At 53.6% G+C, this 9405-nt stretch overlaps 1 non-coding gene across 1 annotated transcript; it reads left to right on the top strand.

The window, feature by feature from the left end:
* The first annotated feature begins 3208 nt into the window (after window positions 1–3208).
* On the top strand, window positions 3209–3397 carry LOC142766538 (U2 spliceosomal RNA). Its single transcript, XR_012884576.1, has one exon. It is a non-coding gene; the product is annotated as a U2 spliceosomal RNA (small nuclear RNA).
* The last annotated feature ends 6008 nt before the right edge of the window (window positions 3398–9405 follow it).

Below are 9405 nucleotides of genomic sequence, written 5' to 3'. Positions count from 1 at the left end.
GCCTGGCGCCTCGATCCGGCACTCATCCAAGACCGCACGAGTGCTCCGAGAATATCCGCGTATTTGGAGGAGACGATTGAGGCTACCCCCTGCACTAGCCCGGCTGTATGGGACGACTTGAAAGCGAGATGGAGAGCATTCCTGCAAGAAGAAGGCAGCCTGAGGAAGAAGCGCATCACAAGACAAATGAACGAGATACTCCGCCGCATGCGGATAGTACAGAGCGCGGACAACCTCACGGCATGCACGCGCGACTACCTCCACTCGCTTCAAGTTCAGCACGATCGCCTCTTCCGGGAATACGCGCGCAACCCACGCGAACAAAGGACCCCTGTGGGGGAACCAGCGGGACCAGCTTTAACTGAAGCACGTGGAAACGGCTCCCTGCGAATAGTAGAGGTGCAACGTCCTGATGGCAGCCTCACTTCAGACCCCGCCGAGATCGAACCGGTGTTTCGAAACTACTTTGAGACCGTCTTCCACGAGCCGGAATCATGCGGCCCTTTTCCAGAGGCAACTCTCATGGACAGTCTGTGTGCGCACCTGCCCCGACTCGCCGAAGACGAGTGCACAGTCTTGTGTGGCGCAGCAACGGAGGAGGAACTCCGCACAGCCATCCGAGCCATGCCGCCGAACTCGGCTCCTGGTACTGACGGCCTCACGGCAAGTTTCTACATGACCTTTTTCGATGTTCTGTGTGCCCCGCTCCTGGCCATGGTTAACTTCGTCTTTCAGCAGCACATAAAACCCGACTCTTTCAGCGCGGGGCGCATCGCCCTTATCCTCAAGGACGGTGCACCTCCATGTGAACTGTCATCATGGCGCCCGATCTCCCTACTTAATGTAGACTACAAGATCGTGGCGTCCATACTTAACACCAGACTGAGGACCTTCCTGCCAGATCTGATAGGCCCCCACCAGGCCTGTGCCGTGCCTGGCCGATCTATGTTCGCCAATCTTACGGCCACTAGAGACGTTTTCGAATACGCGGCCCTAAAGAGAGTCACGGGTGCCTTCCTGTCCCTCGACCAAGCCAAGGCCTTTGACAGGGTTAGGCACACGTACCTCTTTGAAGTGCTTCGCCGGTTCGGGCTCCCGCAGGAGTTGGTGACTGTCATCAAGCTCCTGTACTCTGACCTGCGCAGCTGCGTCGCGGTGAACGGCAGGACGACGGCCTTTTTTCGGTACACGAGAGGCATTAGGCAAGGGTGCCCCTTGGGCCCAACGCTGTTCGCACTCTCGATCGAGCCCCTGCTGACAACCTTGGCCAGCGACGAGTGCATCCGAGGCCTGCCAATGACCGGTACCGAAGAGTTAAGAGTCCTGGCGTTTGCCGACGACATATCTCTCTTCATCAAGGACGCGCGAAGCCTCGACCGCTTCCGCTGTGTATTCAAGCTGTACGGTGAGGCGTCAGGAGCCGAGCTAAATGAGAGGAAGAGCCGAGCACTGCTCTTCGGCCCGTTTCCTCCTGAAGCGCTGGGCGACATAGAACCGGTCAGCACGGTCAAGGTCCTCGGCGTCTATTTTACCCGGGAAGGCGTCGACACTTCAACATGGGCGCGCGTCATAGACAGGGCTGCGCAGCTCACAGAGCGTGCAAAACCGCTCAACTTGAGCCTGCGTGAGAAGGCTGTTGCAATGAAGACAAGCGTCCTGGCCTTGGCCTCCTACGTGAGCAGGGTGACGGTCATGCCGGCGCGGGTTGCCACTCGACTCGCCATGTTAGCCAATGAACTGCTGTGGGGCAGGACACCACCCCCTGTCAAACGAGCCCTCCTCCAGCTGGAGGTTAAGCAGGGAGGACTAGGCCTTCCGCACGCGCTCACCTCGAGCAAAGTGCTCGCCTTGAAGACGCTTCGCAAGGTGGCGCAAGCAGGCGACTACGTCGGGAGAGGCCTGCTGCTATATTGGAGCGGCCCGTCAAACAGTTGGCTGGATGCCGGTCAACACTCCGGCCCGCACGCCGAATCGCCCTCGCCCTTTTACAAGGTAGCAGCAGCGACGGCACGCATGCTGCGCAAGGAAGTGCCGAATTGTGACCCCGACGCGGAGCACCCGGCCCGCATAGTGGAGGCACTTACGGCAGCCCAGCTGAGCGACGAGGACCGGCGACGAGCGGAGCAAGCTAGGCGCGACCTTTCCCTGTTGCATTCCCTGCTACCCTGCGAAATTCAGGATTTTCTTTGGAAGAAGGCGTGGGAGGTCCTCCCCACTAGACACCGCTTAAAGAGGCTAGGCATTGTGCCCGACGACCGCTGCCCAAACTGCCGGGAGTCGGAAACACAAAAGCACGCCTTGCTTGAATGTTTGTCCGCGCGGCCTGTCTGGCGTATGGTGGCGCATTGCTTTGGGATCCGCCCCCCACCAGGACATAAACGCAACAAAGGGGCGTTTGCACGGCTTGTGACCGCCTGCACTCTTTTTGTAGTGTGGCAACGTCGCTCGCTCGCGGAAGCGCGGCGACAGCCAGTTCGGGCGGCGCCACCTGCCGTCGCACGTATAAGAAGGCTGGTGTGGGAGCTCCTCTCCCAGGAACTCGAGGCCAGCGGAGAGGAGATGTTTCTACGCCGCTGGCACACGAAATTCTACTTTTTGAGAGAAGGCAAACTGGTCGCTCCGATTGTGAACCACTAACCCCACACGGTTTTGGGCGTCGCTCAACTCAAGAGCGACACATATGTGGCTACCGACCATGGTGACCCCCCCTCGCCCCTCTCCCCAGACACACCCGTGATCATGAAGTTTTTTACCCTGGTGACGAACCTGTCTTGATATTGTGTAGTGCCGCTGGCGCCCCTCGTAGGCATCAAGGCGTCGCTGTTCATTGTATATATGTAAATAAACCCCCCACCTGTTTCTGTCACAAATATTCGTTAAGTGTATGAGTATATACGCTGAGAATTCTATTTTTGTACTTTCATATATTTTGATGCTTGTTAATGTCATCACGCATGTACATATGTATATAGATATCGCGCCTTCCCCTACCCCCCCCCCCCCCCCACCACTCTGTATATCACTCTGTATATCACTTATGTTAAACACACCGGTTCAAAGGTGTTTTTTTTCCCCAAATAACTGACATTCATGAGTGTAACGATGTACATAGGCTACGCATCACATTTGTAATCTCTTCATGTAAATGTGCACCTGTGTACATATAACGTGTTTTCGAAACTGTATATGCATATCAATGTACCTGTTTTTGTCTGAAGTTCAATAAACTTCTCTTTGTGTAGTATCTGTTCTTATCAGCTTAATATCTGATACGGATCCTATTTGGATCCAAGATATTAAACTTATTTTTGTGATGCGGCGGAGTGCTTGAAGCTTGCTTCACCTCCGCCACGGGTTGGCCCGGTATTGCACTACCTCCGGGATCGGCCCACTCACCCCCTGCGGGGTGAGTTCGACAATAAATTCAATGATAGAAGGAGTGTTCGGATTTACCCATGATACCGGGGTAAACGGCTTGGGTGCGTTGAGTGTCCGAGACGGTGGCGGCACGCCGCCCCGGCTGACGCGGTATTCGCGTGCAGGGAGTGCGCTAGCTGTGTTTACACTTACGATTGCTCTGGGAAAATAAATGTTTCCGTGTGTATTTCATATATTGTGAGCGCTGATTGTGTTGCTCATCATTTTCACTTTCACCTGCGCATACAAAGCACCGTGATCATCATCATCGGAGCGGCTCGCTGCTTGTTCGGTTGCTGGCTCGCGCGTCTGGGTTGACAATAAAACGGTCGCTCCTTCGTACCTGACGTCGTCTCACAAGTGGTGGAGCGTGCTGTGATTCCCAAGTCCTCGTGCACTACCGGTCACCCCTGGAGCTCCGATCAGGTCGACGGCTGTGCTTGCCAACAGTGATGGCGCAAAACGACCCACCCCCTACCGCCTTCTTCGCACCACCCGCTCAGCCTGCTGGGCCTCACCACACCGTGAGTACCTCGCAACGAGACCCTCCAGTGTTTTCTGGCCTTCGCGGTGAGGACGTAGAAGAATGGCTGGACAGTTACGACCGTACCAGTGCTTGCAATTACTGGGATGAGGCACATAAGCTGCGCTATGTACCCTTTTATCTGAAGGAGGTTGCTAAGACGTGGTATCATAACCACGAACGCGACTTTCCTGATTGGTCAGCATTCACGGTGCAGCTGCGTCAAATATTCGGCACTTCTACAGGACGCTCTGAGGTAGCTAAACAGAAGCTCGCTACCCGCATCCAGGGGCCTGACGAATCGTACACATCGTACATTGAAGACGTTCTGGCCCTCTGCCGCCGCGCCCAAAAGGACATGCCGGAGGCCGATCGTATTCGGCAAGTAATGAAAGGCATCAACTCCGTCGCCTTTAATGCTCTTGTCATGCAGAGCCCGACAACAGTTCAGGACATTATTACCACCTGCCAGCGCCTGGACGCACTTTACTCAATGCGCCTTCCACACGCCTCCTATGACACTCGTCTTACTGGCGAGCATGAGCTGCGAGCTCTAATTCGCACCATAGTGAGAGAGGAACTTCACAGCCTTGTTCCTGCCAGCGCACCGACTTCACCTGCCCGCTCACCCCCTCCTAACCTGCGGGAAATTATAAAGGACGAATTGGCGTCGATGACGAGCGTCGCACGTGCCCCGCCTCCTGTGCCCTTACATGTGCCTACGTATGCCGAAGTCGTGTCACGGCCTCCTCCACCTACTCCACCTGTAACTACGGACGTCGTATACGACCATTTGGCTGCGATGGCAGCCAAGGCACCACCACAACCACACTTCCCTGCCTGGCGCCCTACGCGCCCCGTCTGTTACTACTGTGGCATAAGAGGACATATCTCCCGCTTTTGCCGTCGGCGCCAGCAAGATGAACGACGAGGTTATTCTTCGTACGAGAGTGACCGGGCTGCGAGGTCTGACCCCTACGTTCCAGGAACCTACATTCCCTCGTCACGACGTTCGCCTTCGCCTCCTTTGTCCCACGGTGAACCTCGTTCTTCCCGCTCACCCCGCCGTCGTTCACCATCGCCCTTCCGCCGTACTACTTCGCCTTTACGTTCTGCCCTGATGCCCCTCGACAGCCACTCGGAAAACTAGCAGCTGCAGTTTTTGGAGGAGAAACTGCCTGTCGTCGAATTGTCCCAATTCCTCCTGCGCGCCCTGCAAATTTACTAACTGTTTGTGTAGAAGGCATTTCGGTTGACGCACTCGTGGACACTGGAGCAGCCATTTCGGTCATTGATCGCGAACTATGTCATCGTCTACGAAAAGTGCAAACTCCATATGTTGGTCCGGTGTTATGTGGTGCTAATGAAAATAGAATTTACCCTATTGGACAATGCACTGTTCGTGTTCTGATCGACGGAATTCGTCACCATATACAATTGGCTGTGCTTTCTTCATGTGCTCATCCGATTATATTGGGCTGGGACTTCCTGTCAGCCGCTTCCGCTGTCATTTCGTGTGGTCCGCCCGTTATTCGCATTACGGACACTGAAAATTCTAGTGCTTACGATTTTTCGTCGCCTCACCTTGTTGCAGCTGCAGACTTTGTACTGCCCCCGGCCCAAGAACGTATCCTCACCATTAGATCCAGCGATACCATTGACGGTGACGCAGTGGTTGTCCCCGATCAGCGCTGCATTTTCCGAGGAATCGCCATCGCATGTTGTCTAGTGCGGTTTTCGCGTGGTCATGCCAGTCTCACCGCCTACAACACGACAACAGAGCCACAACTACTGCCAGAGGGGTCCACTGTTGCCAGCCTTATCGACATAGCACCGGTATGTGTCGTCACTGTATCGTCTCCGCCGTCAGTCGCTAAGTGTACGCCACCAGGAGGCTCATCTAATGCGCTTAAAGCCACTTTGAGTCCATATCTCACTCCAACGCAAACTAATGACTTAATGGCCCTTTTAACAAAACACAAGACTTGTTTTGACGTTTGTTCGGATGGCTTAGGTCAAACTACGGTGACCTCTCATCACATCGCCACAGACGGTTCTCGTATTATCCGCCGTCGCCCTTACCGCGTGTCGTCTTCAGAACGCAAGGTCATCGAGGAACAAGTCAATGACATGCTCGCACGCAACGTTATCAGACCTTCCACAAGCCCTTGGTCTTCTCCTGTTGTCCTAGTTAAGAAAAGGGACGGATCAGTGCGATTTTGCGTTGATTACAGGGCACTAAACAAAATTACGCGCAAGGATGTATATCCTATGCCTCGAATTGACGATGCACTTGACACCTTACAGGGTGCAGAATATTTCTCAAGTCTCGACCTACGATCTGGGTATTGGCAGATCCCGATGCATGAGTCTGATAAAGAGAAGACAGCGTTTGCTACTCCTGATGGTCTCTTCGAATTCAATGTGATGCCTTTTGGGCTCTGCAATGCCCCAGCCACATTTGAGCGGATGATCGATACGGTGCTGCGTGGCCTAAAATGGAAGACCTGTCTTTGTTACCTGGATGACATCGTCATCTTTTCATCCAGCTTCTCGCAACACCTAGAACGTCTAGACGAGGTGCTCACATGTCTAGCCAAAGCCGGTCTCCAGCTAAATACCAAGAAGTGTCGGTTTGCGAGCCGCAGCATCAAAGTGTTAGGCCACGTTGTCAGCAAGCTTGGCATCGAACCTGATCCCGACAAAGTGGCCGCTGTGCTGCACTTTCCTAAGCCCACCACGCTCAAAGACCTTCGCAGCTTCCTCGGCTTAGCCTCTTACTTCCGCCGTTTTGTCCGTGATTTTGCCACTATCGCGGCTCCTCTTCACAAACTCCTGACCACAAGTGCATCATTTCTTTGGACAGATGACTGTGAAGCTGCTTTCCAGACCCTGAAGCGATGTCTCACGTCAGGGCCAGTTCTTCGCCATTTTGATCCCACAGCCCCTACTATATTACACACTGACGCAAGTGGGCACGGAATCGGCGCTGTTCTGCTGCAGCGTGACCAGGCTTCACAAGAGCAAGTCGTGGCTTACGCGAGCCGTACTCTCTCCCCAGCGGAACGCAATTACAGCATCACTGAACAGGAATGTCTCGCTATCGTATGGTCCGTGCAAAAATTTCGCCCCTATTTGTATGGCCGCCGCTTCACGATCGTCACGGATCATCATGCGCTCTGTTGGTTGTCATCATTAAAAAACTTGTCAGGACGCCTCGGTCGTTGGGTGCTCCGACTGCAGGAGTATGACTACAGTGTCACATACCGGTCGGGCCGCAAACACCAAGATGCCGACGCTTTGTCACGCTGTCCGCTGTTGCAAAATCATGACGCATCTACCTGCTGCGCAGCACCTCCCAGCCAAGAGACCACGCAGATGACCAGTCTTAGTCCCATCGAGCCCACTGCACCGGATGACTTCCTTCAATCCGCAGACCTCACCTCGCTCCAACGTGCAGACACATACTGCCGTACAATCATCGATCGGCTCACCGGCTCATCTCGTGCTCCCAACAGCCGCTTGCGACGACAACTCACGCGTTTCAAACTTCATGACGGAACGCTACTTCGACAAACTTACCATCCTCTCGGTAGCCGATGGGTCCCGGTCATACCTCGCTCACTTCGACTCCAAGTCTTAGAAGCCTTTCATGACGACCCGACGGCTGGCCACTTGGGTTTTCATAAAACCTACGATCGCATTAAGACTCGCTGCTTCTGGCCTGGCCTCTCCACTAGTGTTTCCAGGTACGTCACTTCCTGTTCATCATGTCAGCACCGAAAACGTTCGACATCTCTTCCCGCCGGCCCTCTACAGCCGCTCCCGTGCCCATCCGCTCCCTTCGAGTTCGTCGGCATAGACTTATACGGACCCCTTCCGCTTACCGCCGCCGGTCACCGCTGGATTGTTACTGCCGTAGACCATCTTACTCGCTACGCTGAGACGGCAGCTCTTCCTACTGGAGCTGCCAGCGAAGTAGCCGACTTTGTTCTGCGTGCCATTATCCTGCGCCACGGCGCCCCTCGTGTTCTCCTGAGTGACCGTGGCAAGACATTTCTTTCTCGTGTGCTCGCTGAAGTTTTACAGGCCTCTGACACAATCCATAAGACCACCTCGGCATATCATCCGCAAACCAATGGTCTTACTGAGCGTTTTCATAGAACTTTGTCAGACATGATCTCTATGTATGTCCAACCCGATCACAAGAACTGGGACACAATACTACCTTTCGTCACGTTTGCCTATAACACTGCCATACAACGCACTACAAGTTACAGCCCGTTTTTTCTTGTGTATGGCCGTGCACCATCTTTTGTTCTAGACACCAGCTTTTTGTCCACGCCTTCTGTCCCATCTGCGTCCCTTCCGGAAGAATTCGCTGCCCGTGTCAACCACTGCCGCACAATCGCCCGCGCCAACACCTCTACCATTCAGGCCCAGCGAAAAGTTCGTTGTGATGCGACACGTCGAGTTGTGTCATTCTACCCAGGCGACGAAGTGCTCCTCTGGACACCTGTTCGCACACCCGGCCTCTGTGAAAAATTCATTCACAGATACCTGGGTCCTTACACCGTGCTTGAACGAACATCGGCCGTAAATTATCGCGTCGCGCCGGTTACTTCGGCTTCTGATCGCCGTCGTCGCGGGACCGAGATCGTCCATGTGTCTCGCCTGAAACCTTATATCCAGCGCTCATACACTTACTAAATGAACGTCTTGCAGACCGCTTTCGTGTAGGGGGGAAATAGTGTGAGCGCTGATTGTGTTGCTCATCATTTTCACTTTCACCTGCGCATACAAAGCACCGTGATCATCATCATCGGAGCGGCTCGCTGCTTGTTCGGTTGCTGGCTCGCGCGTCTGGGTTGACAATAAAACGGTCGCTCCTTCGTACCTGACGTCGTCTCACAATATGGAGGGTCTCTTTTATTTTGTTATGTTCACACGTACATACTCAAGTTTCTTATTTTTTTTAACGTTCCTACTCATATTAATAAAACTATTGAGGAAATTATCATTACTGTTTCGGAGGAAAGCTAGAAGTGTGTATACGATGTGTATGCATGTGCGATGTGTATGTATGTATGTGTGTAGAAGTGTGTATGTATGTGCCAAGCTATTTCCGCTTTTCGAATTCACCCGTTTCGCAACGAAAAATAAAAAAAGCCTCTAGAAAATGGGGTTTGGTTGGTGTTTCTGTTTACAGTTGCAGTGGCAAGCGAAGGCATTTTTATTTCACATCTTCACGCGGCGTCTTAACCTGAAGACGCGTGCTCTCGCCACGTCTACGCATCTACACTATTCCCCATCACAAATTAAAATCGCAAAGAACGCCACAGGACCCACTCCGCACACACCTGCTGTACGGTGGAGCGGCAAAGCCCCGATGTGCTTTTCCTATGTCCACTGACCTTTGGGGTTTGACGTCCCAAAACCACCATATGATTATGGGAAAATTTCGA

Source organism: Rhipicephalus microplus, chromosome 6, assembly GCF_043290135.1.
Source record: "Rhipicephalus microplus isolate Deutch F79 chromosome 6, USDA_Rmic, whole genome shotgun sequence".
In the NCBI taxonomy this organism is placed as follows: Eukaryota; Metazoa; Arthropoda; class Arachnida; order Ixodida; family Ixodidae; genus Rhipicephalus; species Rhipicephalus microplus.
This window is presented reverse-complemented; position numbering and strand designations above follow the sequence as displayed.